We start from the raw sequence: 9,184 nt of genomic DNA on the forward strand, positions 1-9,184 counted from the left end.
ATAACCTGTGTTTTGAACTCTGCATCTGGTAGATTGTTTGTCTTCATTTTGTTTAGTTCCTTTATGCAACTTTGTACTTTCATTTGGGGTATATTTCTTTGTCATCTAATCTTGACTGTCTCCCTGTGTTTGATTCTGTGCATTAGGTAGAGCTGCTATGTCTCCTGGTCTTGATAGAGGAGCCTTATGTAGTAGGCGTCCTGTAGAGCCCAGTGGTATATTCTCCCTGGTCACTTGAGCTGGGTGCTCTACGTGTGTTCCTTGTGTGGCATGTATATGCTCTCCTGTTGTAATTTTGCTCTGATTGTTGTTTAAATGTTATTGAGAGGGATTGACATAGGCTGTTTGGTTTTGTGGACTGGCCACACATAGAGTGGAGTATCTGTTGCGCAGAGACTGGGCCCTACAGAGCAGAATTTCCTTTAGCTGGGCTCTCCTACCTGCCCAGCCTGCCCTTTGATTATGTTATTTGTGGAGGTGCTTGGGTGATGCGAAGTAGGTGGATAGTGAGAAGCAAGAAACTACTCCAATGGACTAGGTAAGAAAGGATGTCAATAATTAAAATTATAGATATAATTTGAAAGCAATTCTTCTAAAGAGACACATCATGATAAATGGCAATAGTCAAAATCATTCTATGGTTATCTGTAATTGACCAGTGTATTGCAATATCTGATAATTCATAGATGTTTTTATATGTTCTTAAAAAGAAATTGCAGCTTGTTCTTTAACCATAGCAACTTGTAACTACTGAAACTCATTTTAAGTGTGTCATAATCAATAATAATTTTTCATGAGTAATTGTGATATGGAATATCATTCCCACTCTTCTAAAAGGCTGCATTAATTGACTTCTGTACTTTTTATAACCCTATATAAGACAAACAGTATGCTTTGCCTAAATAGACAGTATCCACAACACAAAACTTCCTCTTTAGCAAATAATAAACTCAAGGTTTTGTTCTGATACTAAATGGTAGCCTCTTTCTTTGATAATTAAAGCTTCCATCAAGATTATTTTGAAGACCATCACTTGGAAGCATCTTATAAAAACTTTAGATGTGCAGGCATTATCACTTGGTACTTTGGCACAAATTCAATATTTTTCACAGCCAGATAAATGTTTCAATAGCAACCTCACCTCTAAATTATTTAATTGAGCGAGCTGTCTTTATTGAATTTGTTTGTTAGTTTATGCTTTTTAAATAGCCCTTGTCCTTGAGAGAGGACAAAACAAAATAAAACAAACAAGCAAAGAAGTAAATGACCTACATAGACAATTTCAGGAGTCTTTTTCTTAAGAATAGTTTGGAAAAGATTCAAAGTAGTTGGGGAAAGAGATTAATTAAAAGAAAACTTAAAAAAAATTGAGAATATTTCCAACAATGCCATAGAATAGATTTAATATCCAAAATAAGGGAATATTGTTCTCTTTTTTGTAAGTAGGCTCAAATCTGAAAAGGAGACGTAGTCGGAAAATTAAACTAGAGTGGGTGATTGCTAAGTGAGAAGATCTTCATCAAATGGCTAAACATTTTCAATAAGCACTAAAAAAATTTTAAAAGTTTGAAAAGCAAAATGAACTTGACATTTCAAATAAAATTATTGTTTCCTGGAAGAAAACAGGATTGATTTAGACTTCGTCCTCTAAAAACTGAAAATATTTGGCTATGGACATCGACAGAGATTAAAAGCAGATACCTATAGTGACTAAAAGCATTAAAGGTCATTGAAAATTTAATGTTCACTATTGCTTAAGAAACAGGAGGACCGATATTAAAAATTTATAGGGCAGTGTCACTTTGAGAGAGATATTAGCCTCTAACACGTTCATGTTCTTCCTCTAAATTCTCAAAGAATTTTTTTTCATAAAGATGCACAAAATACAGCTTTTTTTTTGCTACACATATTTTAGTATCAGATATTTATTATCCTTCAAAGTTTTGAAATATTATTTAGTTGAATGATAGTCTTTTATATCAGTGTTGTTATATCTAATCAATACTATTGCTGTCAGATCCCACTCAGAAAGAGAGAATGTTTGCCAATACTAAGTTTTTTCAAATGTCCCTAACTAATCAATTAAATCATTATTAGAAAAATACTCCTTTATTCTGTGACACAACTTCTGTAAGTTTCATAGTAAATTAATTTACAAATGGAATTGCCAGGTAAATGTCTTGCAGAAAGGTTTTTATTAGAAGTTCAAAATTGTTTTCGTCCCCACAATCAAATTCAAATAGATCTTGACATTAGTATACATACATTATGAATGTCTCAAGAAATAACCCAATAATTAAATATGATTGCAGAATCCTTATTGACAAAGACTATAATTATAAGCAAAATATTTGGAGCAGAACTTAATATTTCAGATTAAGCCTTCCCCAATTACCATATAACAACTATATTTTATATATTAGAACATTTAGATCATGCTTTATGGCCATAACTCAACAATATTACATACTTCAAAGACCCATTGCTTATTATAGCCTATCTCTTGACCAAGAGCCAAAACATATCATGTATGCCTCATCACAATTGCTTACTGGGGTAAATTAAGCATACCATCTTCTGATCTTATACAATCATTTCTATATTCAATGATATCACATCAATTCTTAATAAATATAAGCTTTTGGCATTCTTCTCTTTGAGTGGATCATCATACTGAAGAGATTGCTTTAACAAAAGTCATTATGAAAGGACATTTTATAAAACAGCAAAAACAAATCCATAGAAAAGTTCAAATATCTCAACATAGATATGTGGAATCTGTCCTAAATTCTAAAAGAAAACACTGGGAATGTTCAGGTTGTAAAATCCATGGGGATAATAGCTCAGGAAGCCTGGTAGCATCAGAGAATTTCATAGATATTTCCTAAAATTATCATGAGACAACCTTTACCAATAGAAATAGATTTGATATGTTATTAAAGAAGTATCACTAGGGGATTTTTTTTTTTTTTTTTTTTTTTTTTAAATTAAAACTTTCTTTTTAATGTCAGAGTATTTTCTACTAATTTCATCACTTATTTTTTTTTTTTTTTTTTTTTGGTTAGCAGATGATATGGCCAGCTCATAAATCAATTATATCCAATATAATTCTGAAAATAATGTTAAAGGTGGAACATGAAAATTGCCCAGAGAGACATTTTCCACTTGTTTAGTGGATTTTATACAACTGCTTCCTCTGTGTTTTGTGAATATGAATGTGTAATATTGACAATGTTTTCATTTTATGTATCTTTTTAAGCAATCTCAGCTATGTAATATAATACAGCTCCTATGCTTTTTAAAGCTTTTCTTATCTAAAGGCTCTCTAAGAGTTGACCATCATGAAAAATTTGGGGTGGGCTTTTGGTGATATTTTTCTTCATCAATATTTATAAACATGAACATGTACATAGAATTATTGACAAATGCTAATAACTTCTGCTATTTGTATTAGTAAATGTATGGACAAAAACTATTGTACATCAACCTGGTAAAAGATAATTTTAAAGATCTATAATTAAGCCAGGAAAAGTCTTTGTGTGTCCTTCTCTTTCTTCCCCTTTGAATCTGAATTTCTTAGATGCGAAGAGCAGTTGTACCTGAGTTATCTACCTAATTACAGGAAGTGAAAATAAAAAAAATAAAAAAGAGGATGACCAGGCTTGAATTAACAGAAAAAAAGAATATTTTGAAGAATATTTTAATGTTTAATTTACTAGACAAACTACTTTTTGAAAGAAGCTAAAGTGGGGATAAAAAAAAAAGAAATTTTCCTCCCTATTCTCTTTAACTGGTCCTTCTTTCCACACATTCCCAAGCTATTTGTTTGATCTTAATATTCGGATTTAACAGCCAACCCTATATTCTGTACACCAGCATGTCACAGGGTTGATCCTAGAACCAAACTTGATCTACTGAAACTTAACTGTTTTGTGGGAAGCAAAAGTCTGGCTATTCCATTATTACTCATAGACCTTTGAAATAACCAGAGAAGAGTATATCAAATCTGTATTTTAGAAAAATATTTAATAATCTGAGGAAATGTTCCAAATATATATTATGTTATATGTGATATTATCAAAAAAGTATATATAGTAAATATTCAATATTTAAAGTATGTTTGTGTGTGTATGTGTATGTAGTCTTAAAAATAACTAATAATAACATCAAAATTTAATATTCAATATCCCTGGAAGATAGCAATATAGTTGACTTTTATTGTATTATACTATATATTTCTATGGCTTATTTCCTCCATGCTGAGCATATATTGTTTTTATAAGTAAAAAATTATAAACAAATGTTACTTAAATTTAAATATAAAATTTGTCATAATGTTTCTGAAGTATTTCAGGTTCATAAATTAATACATTTCTTATTTCACTATTAATGAACTTACTCCTAAATTATTTTTTACTATATCCTACAGCACAAACTATATTCAGATATAGCAAGTGGTTGTTTTATAGTTGAAAACAAAACAGCAAAACAGTGAAATTTATGCACTTTTGCAGCCACATAAATACTAAAAGAGCAAGATGAAATATGATCAATTCCTGGTCAGCCAAAATTTAAACATACTCTTCAAAAGTTTCATTTTACTTCTTTTTTGTTGTTGATCAGGACTTTTTTTTTTTTTTTTAAGCAGGGGGTGTTTAACCTTTATAAATTATAAATTGAAGAAATCTCACCAGAGTAAACATCCTCTTGTTAGAAAAATCTTAAAGTCTGTTTAATACTTTCTAATGGAACTGATTGTTACCTTTTCACTAAAAAATAATCATTCATGAATGTTCTTATAGTATTAGAGTCTATAATTCAATATAAAAATAAAACTTTAAAAATTAGTTTGTGTTTCTGTATGGCATGACATACAGTTTACTACTTGCAGTTGTCATAAAATTAACATATTTACAGAATATGTTATAATTTGAAAAGCATGACTCCAGACATTTTTTTTTATATATATATAAAAAATACAAATGATTTGTTGGTTTTCTGAGAAAAGTTAAAAAGTTGTGTGAGTTTTTGGATGTGTATTTAAGTTGTAAGAGTGAGAGGGAGGTAGAGGGAGGGAAAGAGAGACAGAAAGGAAGGAAAGACCAATGTGTTTGCACGTGTGTGGACAATAGTGATTAACGTCTGATGAGTGCACATGTCTGAGCATGAATAAACATGAAGATGTGTGGGTGCAAGTGTGAGTGAGAGTGACTGTGGGTTTGTATATGCCATTCACTCCACTGTTCTGTGAAAATTAAATCTATGGCTAAGTATGGAAAACACTTTCTCTTAGTGACCACAATATATGTGAACATGAGAGAGTCTCAGTAAATGAATTTGTTTAAAGTGTTAATCCAAAATTACTTGAACAAGGGATATTTGTATTCAGCAATACCTATTGCCATTTTACTGAAATGGAGAGGAACACACTTTGGTAAATACGTGTTTATGGGTAGGACATTAAATCCATTCCCTGAAAAATGTTATTTTTAAATATCCTGTTCTGAACAATTCTGGTGAATCCTGATAAAGAGCTGTGTGTGTAGTTATCAGAATAGATGATATTCTTTCAGAGTACAGCGTACACACAGGCATACATTTTATCTCACTTCACTTTATTGTACTTCACAAATGTTGTGTTTCTTTTACAAATTGAAGACAGGGCCCTCAACCAGCAAAAAGATCATGACTAGCTTCACTGCACCACTCACTTCATTGTGCCTCTCGCCTTATTGCAGTGCACTGGAACTAAACGCTCAGTGTTTCCAAGGTATGCTGGCATATTGCTTGCGTCAACTGGAATTCCTGCACTTCTTTTTTTTGTGAGGCACGTTTATATTTTTCCTGAAAGTCTTACTTCAATTTTGTAGACCATATGACACAATGCAGGCATTCTTCCATATCAACTCTCCTGCGATACCAGTGTCCTGTATATTTTTCTACCATCATCTTGACCATGCTTACTGACACTATATATTTACATAATTTCATACATATTTATATAATTAAGTAAACCATGGAAATTACTCTCCTCGAACAGCAAGAACTCTCTGTCGTCATATTTGTATTCCCAGTCATTGAGCATACTATCAGGCAACTATAAGGTATCAGTTAGTTAAGTATTGCCTTGTTAGAGAAAAAGGAAAACAATAAATTTAAATACATGGAATAAATCTAACAAAATATATACAAAGTTTGTATGAGACAAACTATAAAATTAAATACAATGTAAATGGCGTTTTTAGTTTAAACTCTACTTGTAAATCTACAATTGTAAATATCCCTTTGGTAGCAATTAAATTAAATTAAATACATGTATGAGACAAACTATAAAATTATGGTACATGAAATCAAGGAACTAAATAGAGAGCAATTCTATGTTCATGGATAGAAAGACTTAATATTGTCAAAATGTCAGTTCTTGCTAACTTGATCTGAAGATCTAATGAAATTCCAATCAAAATCTAGCAAGTTATTTTTGTGGATACTAATAAATTGATTGCAAAATTTATATGGAGAGGCAAAAGACCCAGAACAGCCAACACAATACTGAAAGAGAGGAACAAAGACAGAGGACTGACTCTACCCAACTCCAAGACTTACTATGAAGTTATGATAATCAAGACAGTATGAAACTGTTAAAAGATTTAAAAAACAAAAACAAAAATAAACAAGTAATCTCTTTTACAAAGGAGCAAAGGCAATATGATGGAACAAAGATATTTTCTTTAACAAATCGTGCTGGAACAAATGAATATCTGCATGCAAAAAAGAAAAAAAAAAGTGAATCTAGACACAAACCTCATACCCTTCACAAACATTAACTCAAAATGTATCACAGACCTAAACTTAAAATGCAAAACTATGAGAGTCTTAGAAGATAACATAGGAGAAATTGCATATGACTTTGAGAATGGAAATTATTTTTTAGATACAACACCAAAGAAATGATCCGTGGAAGAAATAATTGATAAACTGGACTTCACTGAATCTAAAAAATATTTCATGAAAGAGGATATCAAGAAAATTAGAAGACAAGACACAAATTTAGAGAAAATATTTTCAAAAGACATCTGAAAAAGGACTGTTATCCAAAATATGCAAAGCTCTCTTAAAACTAACAATAAAAAATCAAACAAGTAGATTTTAAAAAACGGGCCAAAGATTTCAACAACCACCTCATCAAGATGACAAAAAGCTTATGAAAAGATGCTTCACCTCATACGTCATCAAGAAAAAGCAAATTAAAACAACACTAATATATCACCATATATCTATTAGAATGTCCAAAATCTGGAATGCTGATGACACCAAATGCCAATAAAGATGTGAAACAATAGGAACTCTCATTCATTGCTGGTGAAAATGCAAAATGGTTCAGCTCCTTTGGAAAACAGTTTGGCATTTTTTTTTTTTTCAGAACCAAATATGCTCTTACCGTATAATCCAGCAATTGCACTCCTTGGTATTTACTCAAAGGAATTGAGAACTTTTGTCCACAGAAAATCCTGCACACAGATATTTATAGCAGACTTATTCATAATTGCCAAAACTTGGAAATAACCGATGTATCCCTTGGTAGGTGAATAGATAAACTGTGATATATCCAGACAATGGATTATTATTTAGCATTAAAAAGAAATGCGCTATCGAACCATGAAAAGACATGAAGGGAATTGAAATAAGCCAATCTGAAAAGACTGCATACTGTATGATTCTAACCGTATGATATTCTGGAAGAGGTAAAACTACAGAGACAGTAAAACTTCAGTGGTTGCAGTGTCCGGTTGGGGTGAGGGAAGGGATGAATAAAGGAAGCACAGATGATTTTTCGAGCAGTGAAAATTTCTGTATGATACTATAATGATGGATACATGCTGTTATACATTTGTCCAAACCCATAAAAAGTGCAACATGAAAAATGAACAGTAATGTGAACTATGGATTTTAGGTGACTATATTGTATCGATGTAGGTTTATTAATTGTAACAAATCTATTACTCTCTTCAGTGATGTTGATAATGGGGAGTCTGTGCATGTGTGAAGCAGGAGTTATATGGGAAAACTCTACCTTCCTCTAAACTTTGAGTGAATCTCTTCTTAAAAATATCACACATAAATGTTAGTGTTTTCCAATTTCCAGATATGATTTAAGACTCAGTGATATGGGACTGAATGTATCTCTGGCCACTGTATCTTTATAGTCTGCAAACACCAATTAATATTTAGCATTATTAAGAAGTATGAAAGTGAAAAACAAAGTTTTCCCTTTAACACCATGTGCAAATTTAGTTTTGAGTAAGAACGCATTTATGAAAGCAAATTAATGAAACTATTGAATTTTGGAAAAATGTTTCCAAGAAAGTTCATTTGTCTCTATTTCCACTTCTGATATTTCTCACAACATAATCTAAATAATCATAGTAATCAGTGTTACTCATAATTACCTCACAGGGATAATTTAGTTCCAAATTAAAAATTATTTTGTGAAACTTTTTTTAAAGTATATAGTACTATATTTATGGACTCGTAATGACAATAATGAAAAGTCTGGGATGGTCGTATGACATTTGACTGAAGATAAGGATTTTTCTATCAGAGAGGAAGGAATGTTTGTTTAGAGTCTATATAGATATGGAGTACATATACATATTTTGAATATTAAATACAACTATAATTAAATAGTGTGTTATATAATACTCAATATATAGACTTTTTATGACACTACGACCTTATGATTCATGGAGACATAATGAGCTAAACTATAATTTTATACAGCGTGGCCATATGAAGAGTTTGCTGATCCATACTTCATTATTCAGACAAAGCAATACTTTTTTGCTATTTGCCTCTAGACCCTAGCATTGAGATCTTGAATATAAAGCATGCCCTTCAAACTTCTAATCTGATTCTGTTATTACTTTTTTGTTTCTCATAACAAAGCATAAACTAAGAAAATGTAATACATTTAGCTCAATTTTGTATACATCAAAGTGTGATGTCATACCTATCCAAAGGCACCTAGAAATTAGCAGAAACAAATTGCTTCTTAGATCTTCCCAAGCATTTCAAAAAAAAAAAAAATATAGCCTCCCATTTATTCAGCGTAAGTTCCTCATGGTGTAGTACTCTAGCCTAATCTTGAAATGATTCCACTAACGTGATGACAGTAAGAGTCCCATGG

The sequence above is a fragment of the Pteropus vampyrus genome, unplaced genomic scaffold (assembly GCF_000151845.1).
Source record: "Pteropus vampyrus isolate Shadow unplaced genomic scaffold, Pvam_2.0 Scaffold27, whole genome shotgun sequence".
Lineage (NCBI taxonomy): Eukaryota > Metazoa > Chordata > Mammalia > Chiroptera > Pteropodidae > Pteropus > Pteropus vampyrus.